The sequence below is a fragment of the Hermetia illucens genome, chromosome 4 (assembly GCF_905115235.1).
Source record: "Hermetia illucens chromosome 4, iHerIll2.2.curated.20191125, whole genome shotgun sequence".
Taxonomy (NCBI): Eukaryota; Metazoa; Arthropoda; class Insecta; order Diptera; family Stratiomyidae; genus Hermetia; species Hermetia illucens.
In genome coordinates this window covers 30,133,881-30,142,769 of record NC_051852.1, presented here as the reverse complement: position 1 = coordinate 30,142,769, position 8,889 = coordinate 30,133,881, and the positions used below count along the sequence as shown (strand labels likewise).

Below are 8,889 nucleotides of genomic sequence, written 5' to 3'. Positions count from 1 at the left end.
CAGGAAAATTTCAGATTTTTCGAGGAATCTGGGGAAAAACTTTAAACGCTTATATCTCCGTTAATATTGAGAATTTCGCAAAAAGGAGCTTAATTTGTGATCACTACTATTGGTAGAGGGTCTGAACTTCAAAATGGTATATAGGTTGTGGGGTCTAGGTGCCAGGAAAATTTCAGATTTTTCGAGGAATCTGGGGAAAAACTTTAAACGCTTATATCTCCGTTAATATTGAGAATTTCGCAAAAAGGAGCTTAATTTGTGATCACTACTATTGGTAGAGGGTCTGAGCATTCAAAATGGTATATAGGTTGTGGGGTCTAGGTGCCAGGAAAATTTCAGATTTTTCGAGGAATCTGGGGAAAAACTTTAAACGCTTATATCTCCGTTAATATTGAGAATTTCGCAAAAAGGAGCTTAATTTGTGATCACTACTATTGGTAGAGGGTCTGAGCTTCAAAATGGTATATAGGTTGAGGGGTCTAGGTGCCAGGAAAATTCCAGATTTTCGGAGGAATCTGGGGAAAAACTTTAAACGCTTATATCTCCGTTAATATTGAGAATTTCGGCAAAAAGGAGCTTAATTTGTGATCACCACTATTGGTAGAGGGTCTGAGCTTCAAAATGGTATATAGGTTGAGGGGTCTAGGTGCCAGGAAAATTCCAGATTTTCGGAGGAATCTGAGGAAAACATTTAAACGCTTATATCTCCGTTAATATTGAGAATTTGGCAAAAAGGAGCTTAATTTGTGATCACCACCTATTGGTAGAGGGTCTGAGCTTCAAAATGGTATATAGGTTGAGGGGTCTAGGTGCCAGGCAAATTCCAGATTTTCGGAGGAATCTGGGGAAAAACTTTAAACGCTCATATCTCCGTTAATATTGAGAATTTGGCAAAAAGGAGCCTAATTTGTGATCACCACTATTGGTAGAGGGTCTGAGCTTCAAAATGGTATATAGGTTGAGGGGTCTAGGTGCCAGGAAAATTCCAGATTTTTGGAGGAATCTGGGGAAAAACTTTTAAACGCTTATATCTCCGTTAATATTGAGAATTTGGCAAAAAGGAGGCTAATTTGTGATCACCACTATTGGTAGAGGGTATGAGCTTCAAAATGGTATATAGGGTGAGGGGTCTAGATGCCAGGCAAATTCCTGACTTTTGGAGGAACCTAGCGAAAAACTTTAAACGCTTATATCTCCGTTAATATTGAGAATTTGGCAAAAAGGAGCTTAATTTGTGATCACCGCTATTGGTAGAGGGTCTGAGCTTCAAAATGGTATACAGGTTGAGGGGTCTAGGTACCAGGTAATCGCTTATATCTCCGTTAATATTGAGAATTTGGCAAAAAGGGGCTTAATTTGTGATCACCGCCAGTGGTAGAGGGTCTGAGCTTCAAAATGGTATATAGGTTGAGGGGTCTAGGTGCCAGGAAAATTCAAGATTTTCGGAGGAATCTGGGGAAAAACTTTAAAGGCTTATATCTCCGCTAATATTGAGAATTTGGCAAAAAGGAGCTTAATTTGTGATCGCCACTATTGGTAGATTGTCTGAGCTTCAAAATGGTATATAGGTTCAGGGGTCTAGGTGCCAGGAAAATTTCAGATTTTCGGAGGAATCTGGGGAAAAACTTTAAACGCTTATATCTCCGCTAATATTGAGAATTCTGGCAAAAAGGAGCTTAATTTGTGATCGCCACTATTGGTAGAGGGTGTGAGCTTCAAAATGGTATATAGGTTGTGGGGTCTAGGTGCCAGGAAAATTTCAGATTTTTCGAGGAATCTGGGGAAAAACTTTAAACGCTTTATATCTCCGTTAATATTGAGAATTTCGCAAAAAGGAGCTTAATTTGTGATCACTACTATTGGTAGAGGGTCTGAGCTTCAAAATGGTATATAGGTTGAGGGGTCTAGGTGCCAGGCAAATTCCAGACTTTTCGGAGGAATCTGGGGAAAAACTTTAAACGCTTATATCTCCGTTAATATTGAGAATTTGGCAAAAAGGAGGCTAATTTGTGATCACCACAATTGGTAGAGGGTCTGAGCTTCAAAATGGTATATAGGTTGAGGGGTCTAGGTGCCCGGCAAATTCCAGATTCTTATAGGAAACTGGGGAAAAACTTTAAACATTTATATCTCCGTTAATATTGAGAATTTCGCAAAAAGGAGCTTAATTTGTGATCACCATTATTGGTAGAGGGTCTGAGCTTCAAAATGGTATATAGGTTGAGGGGTCTAGGTGCCAGGAAAATTCCAGATTTTTGGAGGAATCTGGGGAAAAAATTTAAACGTTTATATCTAAGTTAATATTGAGAATTTGGCAAAAAGGAGCTTAATTTGTGATCACCACCATTGGTAGAGGGTCTGAGCTTCAAAATGGTATATAGGTTGAGGGGTCTGGGTGCCAGGAAAATTCCAGATTTTCGGAGGAATCTGGGGAAAAACTTTAAACGCTTATATCTCCGTTAATATTGAGAATTTGGCAAAGAGGAGCTTAGTTTGTGATCACCACTATTGGAAGAGGGTCTGAGCTTCAAAATGGTATATAGGTTGAGGGTTCAAGGTGCCAGGAAAATTCCAGATTTTCGGAGGAATCTGGGGAAAAAATTTAAACGTTTATATCTCCGCTAATATTGAGAATTTGGCAAAAGGAGCTTTATTTGTGACCACCGCCAGTGGTAGAGGATCTGAGCTTCAAAATGGTATATACATAGGTTGAGGGGTCTAGGTGCCAGGAAACTTCCAGATTTTCGGAGGAATCTGGGGAAAAACTTTACACGCTCATATCTCCGTTCATATTGAGAATTTGGCAAAAAGGGGCTTAATTTGTGATCACCGCCAGTGGTAGAGGGTCTGAGCTTCAAAATGGTATATAGGTTGAGGGGTCTAGGTGCCAGGAAGATTCCAGATTTTCGGAGGAATCTGGGGAGAAACTTTAAACGCTTATATCTCCGTTAATATTGAGAATTTGGCAAAAAGGAGCCTAATTTGCGATCACCACTATTGGTAGAGGGTGTGAGCTTCAAAATGGTATATAGGTTGAGGGGTCTAGGTGCCAGGAAAATTCAAGATTTTCGGAGGAATCTGGGGAAAAACTTTAAACGCTTATATCTCCGTTAATATTGAGAATTTGGCAAAAAGGAGCTTAATTTGTGATCACCGCCAGTGGTAGAGGGTCTGAGCTTCAAAATGGTATATAGGTTGAGGGGTCTAGGTGCCAGGCAAATTCCAGATTTTCGGAGGAATCTGGGGAAAAACTTTAAACGCTTATATCTCCGTTAATATTGAGAATTTGGCAAAAAGGAGCCTAATTTGTGATCACCACTATTGGTAGAGGGTCTGAGCTTCAAAATGGTATACAGGTTGAGGGGTCTAGGTACCAGGTAATCGCTTATATCTCCGTTAATATTGAGAATTTGGCAAAAAGGAGCTTAATTTGTGATCACCGCTATTGGTAGAGGGTCTGAGCTTCAAAATGGTATTTAGGTTGAGGGGTCTAGGTGCCAGGAAAATTCCAGATTTTTATAGAAATCTGGGGAAAAATTTTAAACGCTTATATCTCCCTTAATATTGAGAATTTGGCAAAGGGAGCTTAATTTGTGATCACCGCTATTGGTAGAGGGTCTGAGCTTCAAAATGGTATTCAGGTTGAGGGGTCTAGGTGCCAGGCAAATTCCAGACTTTCGGAGGAATCTGGGGAAAAACTTTAAACGCTTATATCTCCGTTAATATTGAGAATTTGGAAAAAGGAGCTTAATTTGTGATCACCACTATTGGTAGAGGGTCTGAGCTTCAAAATGGTAATCAGCAATTTTCCTGGCATTCGGACCCCCCAACCTATGTACCATTTTCAAGATCAGATCCTCAACCCTCCTCCCTCAATAGTAGTGATCACGAATTAAGCTCAATTTTGCGAATTTCTCAATATTAAAGGAGATGTAAGCGTTTAAAGTTTTCAAAAGATTCCTCCAAAAATCAGCAATTTTCCTGGCACTCGGACCCCCCAACGAATATACCATTTTCAAACTCAGACCCTCTGCCAATAGTGGTGATCACAAATTAAGCTCCTCTTTGCCAAATTCTCAATATTAACGGAGATATAAGCGTTTAAAGTTTTTCCCAAGGTTCCTCCTAAAATCAGCAATTTTCCTGGCACTCGGACCTCCCAACCTATACACCATTTTCAAGCTCAGATCCTCCCCCGATAGTGGTGATCACGAATTAAACTCCTTTTCGTGAAATTCTCAATATTAACGGAGATATAGCGTTTAAAAATTCTTCGCAAGATTCCTACAAAAATCTGCAAATTTTCCTGGTACTCAGTCCCGCCAATCTATATACCACTTTGCAGCTCAGACCGTCTCCCGATAGTAGGGATCTCGAAATGAGCGCCTTTTTGCGAAATGCTCAACATTAAGGGATGGAATTTTTGCGAATTTCTCAATATTAAGGGAGATATAAGCGTTCAAAGTTGTTCCCAAGATTCCTCCAAAAATCGGCAATTTTCCTGGCACTCAAACCCCCAACCTATATTCCATTTTGAAGGTCAGACCGTCCCCCAATAGCAGTGATCACGAGTTAAGCTCCGTTTTGCGAAATTGTCAATATTAAGGGAGATATAAGCGTGGTGGTCAAGAGTTAGACCACGTGTTGATCGAACGCCGCCATCTCTCAGCCTTGATGAATGTCAAAACATATAGGAGGGCCAATATAGACTCGGATCACTATTTCATTGGCATGGTGCTCCGAGCTCCAATAACAACACCATCTAGAATCCCCTCTGACAATCAGGTGAGAGTGAACACTGAAGCCATCCACAACACAACCCTCCGCGACACCTATAAAAGGGAAATGGATGGCGCAATAACTGCATTCAACAGAGGACCTGGAGATGAAGCATCAACAAATGATCTTCACAATCACCTGAAGAGCGTTATCATGGATACGGCCACAAGCATGCTTGGCCCCAGCCGCAAAAGGAGTCGGAACGGCTGGTTTGACGATGAATGTAAGCTAGCAACGGAACGGAAGAATGCCGCATACCAAGTAATGTTGCATTCTCAAAGAACGCGGGCACGCGCGGAAACTTATCACGAACTCGTTCGAGTGGAGAAACGACTTTACAGACGGATAATGGAAGCCTGGGAGAACGAACCAGTCTGTGAACCAGAAAAGTACAGGGAACAACCGCATCAGGCGCGGGAGTTTTACCAACAAGTCAGCAGGATGAAGTCTTATACAACTCGATGCTCATCCTGCCGAGACAAAGAGGGAAATCTGATTTCCGACAGAATGGGCATATCAGGGCGATGGTTTGAGTACTTTGATGAGCTACTGAACAGCCAGAACATCCGCGAGTTGGAGGTCCCGCCAACTGAAGACGACGGACAAATACTGCCACCGCCAAGTATAGGAGAAAGAGTCCGCGCAATTCATCGGCTAAAAAATCATAAGTCGTCAGGAGCCAATGGAATTACAGCCGAATTGGTTAAATATGGAGGCGACCAGTTACACCAAGTGGTTCATCAACTTGTGCTCAAGGTATGGGATAGCGAATCAATGTCTGACGATTGGCAACGAGGCATTATCTGTCTCATACATAAAAAGGGAGATATTACACAGTGCAGCAATTGTAGAAGTATCACGTTGCTAAGTACCAGCTATAAGATATTCTCCTCTATCCTGCTAGGCCGGATAGCCCCATACGCCCAGAACATCATTGACCCATACCAAAGAGGTTTCACTCCAGGCAAATCAACAACAGATCAGATTTTCTCTCTGCGGCAAGCGATGGAATATGGACAGCAGTTGCACCACCTGTTCATCGACTTTAAAGCCGCCTATGATAGCATAGCCAGGGTAAAACTGTACACAGCCATGAGAGAATTCGGTATCCCGACGAAATTAATACGACTAACTAGGCTGACCCTGACCAATGTGAGAGGCCAGATAAAAGCAGCATTATCACTTTCAAGACCATTCGACATCAACAACGGTCTACGACAAGGGGATGCCCTATCATGGGTCCTCTTTAACCTGGCCCTGGAAAAAGTGATCCGGGATGCTGAGGTAAATGCAAGAGGTACGATCCTCTTCAAGTCCACCCAACTACTGGCCTATGCTGACGATATCGACATCATGGGAAGAACCACCCGAGACGTACAAACTGGCTTCATCCAGATCGAGCAGGCGATAACTAGGCTACACATCAAGGCAAGACAAAATATATGGTGGCAACGTCAGCACCGAAGACGAATCAACCAACAACATCAAACCGCACTGGTCAAACACAAACACGAAGAAGAATAAGGATAGGAGAATACAACTTTGAGACCGTTGACAATTTCTCCTATCTAGGATCGAAAATCACAACCGATAACAGCTACGATGATGAAATCCGCGCACGGTTTTCGTCAGCCAACAGAGCCTATTTAAGCTTACAAAGACTGTTCCGCTCGAAACGTCTCATCATAGAGTCAAAGCTCTTACTGTACAAGACTATGATCTTGCCAGTCCTCATGTATTCCTCGGAAACTTGGGTTCTTATCAAGAAAAATTGGGAACTCTTGGCCGCGTTCGAGAGAAGAATCCTACGATGGTCCCTTACATGAGGATGGACGATTCCGTAACCTACACAATGACGAAATCTATGACCGATACCATGACCGTCCGGTTGTGGATAAAATCCGGCTCAATAGGTTACGGTGGGCGGGTCACTGAATCCGTATGGATGAGGATGATCCAGCCCGGAAAGTCTATAAGGGCAATATCTATGGTAGAAAAAGAAGACGAGGCAGACCCTGCCTAAGATGAAGCGATGGCGTAGCTCAGGATGCCAGACAGCTTTTAGGGATATCGAATTGGTGGACCTTGGCGCAAAACCGGGATGTCTGGAGTTCCTTATTAAGGCAGGCCTAGACTGGATACCGATTGTTGCGCCGTTGATGATGATGATAAACGTTTAAAGTTTTCCCCAAGATTAATCCAAAAATCGGCAATTTTCCTGGCACTCAGACCTCCGTTAGCAGTGATGACGAATTAAACTCCTTTTTGCGAAATTCTCAATATTAAGGGAAATAAAAGCGTTTAAACTGTTTCCCGAGATTCCTGCAAAATCAGCAATTTTCCTGGGACCCAGACCCCAAACCGATATGCAGTTTTGCAGCGGCCGTAAATTGTGTGACTTGTTAGCATTTGAGGAGTCAATATCTTTTATTACATGTTTAGGCTTTATCGGTATTCTGTCGAGGAGCACGGGAGCCGTTTCACCTGCGGTCCCATCTTTTTATGAAGCCGTGACGGAAGTGTTGAGTAGGGGCAGTGCTGTGAACTTGGTGCATTTTTGACGGAGGTAAATGTTGTTGAGTTGGTAGGTCTAATGCGATGATTTTGCGTAAATAATTTCAATCTTGACTGGAATACATGAAAATATTCACGGTGCCAACACAATGTATGCCAATATAAAATACGTGCATCGTTCAACTCTGTCAATATCGTTTTCTAGTAATAGAATTAGACGAGTTTTAGTGGCTAACTTCAGTCAAGCGCAAACTCATAATTCGGCCAATTCTTCCATTTTATTACATTATGTACACTCATAGCGGTTTTTAAAAATTTCTAACTATGTATTTCAATCGAGTTTAGTGCTGATACTGTTATCTAAAATCGGCTTGACTTCAGGTCATCTGAAATTCCCTGCTCGCATTCGGTGCTGTGAAACTGTTGTGTTTGGACGACTTGCTCCCGTTTTCGCCGGCTATTCATCCAATTTATCTAAAATGTGGTGGATTTGGCCGCTAGTTGCATTTCTTTACTTGGCGATGTTTTTTTTACGCTACTGTAAGGTAAATCGGTTCAGACTTGGAGCCAGGAGAAGTGTACTCCCCATAGACCAGATAAGTACGGTAGAATTCTGTATTAAAAAAGTTAGTTTGCTATAAATAATCTCGTCTCTACAGGATCATTGATTGCCACGGCGCAATCCCGACTGCGAAGGGACAAGGTCAGTCGATTTAGCAGAGGAGGGGAGCTCTCCTTCACCACTTCCATTAGAAGACGAGGCAACCCACTAGCCTTTCTTGTCGTATGCGTTGTAACCAACGGAAGAAACTATGCAGCCAGGATAAGAAACCTAGTGCTGCGCTTAACAAGATACCTGAAGAGGTTATTTAAGGAATTAAAGATTAGGGTCGTGATCAAGTTTAGAAATTAAATTGAGCTTCACCTCGAAGCAGACACTTTTTTTGTCCGTTGTCGTATAACAAATTGACTTCATTTTGGGTAGTTATGCATATCCAAGGCTTCATTTAAATCCATTTTAAATAATTAATCTATTTTCTTAAATTAGTTGAGTTCATTTAGTTTTAAATCATAGACAACCCTCGGGAAGCAAGGTCCGGTACCGAAAAACTACTCATCGAGCAGTCTAGTAGCAAATTGTGGGATAGTCCTGTTTATATTAGATGGGTGTGTCGTGGATTCCTGGCTCCGTCTGTAAATCTCTAATATCAAAATAATTTTAAATCATGTAAAGCTACAGTATCTCTACTTTTAGTCTAATTGGCAAAGATTTTTTTACGTAAATAAAGGATCCTGTAAATATCCTGTTTTTCCTCTTATCTATTTACTTATTTGTGGGAATATATTTGTTGGTATCATTCCTTTTAGTATATCGCTTAACAATCAGAGAAGTCTCACCTGAAATTAGGCTTGAAAGTTTCCTTCGATGCACTTAGATAACTCAACTGAAGTTATAGCAAAATAAACGGAGAAGGCAGTGGCCGTCATGCTGCTCCAGCAAACATACACTCAATTCACAGGCTTACTAGGGTATCCAATCCAATATGTCTAAAAATTCATTCATTGATCCTTTAGCTTTCGAAAAATATTTGAAGG

The 8,889-nt window shown here is 41.6% G+C and overlaps 1 long non-coding RNA gene across 4 annotated transcripts; it reads left to right on the top strand.

Annotated features, from left to right (window-relative positions):
• The first annotated feature begins 7,330 nt into the window (after positions 1-7,330).
• LOC119654820 lies at positions 7,331-8,598 on the top strand. 4 transcript variants are annotated; one of them, XR_005249850.1, is made up of 3 exons: positions 7,331-7,345; positions 7,675-7,893; positions 7,953-8,598. It is a non-coding gene; the product is annotated as an uncharacterized LOC119654820 (long non-coding RNA). The 4 variants fall into 4 exon arrangements; XR_005249849.1 differs by having other exon boundaries at positions 7,639-7,893; XR_005249851.1 differs by lacking the exon at positions 7,331-7,345 and adding an exon at positions 7,349-7,363.
• Positions 8,599-8,889: the final 291 nt, after the last annotated feature.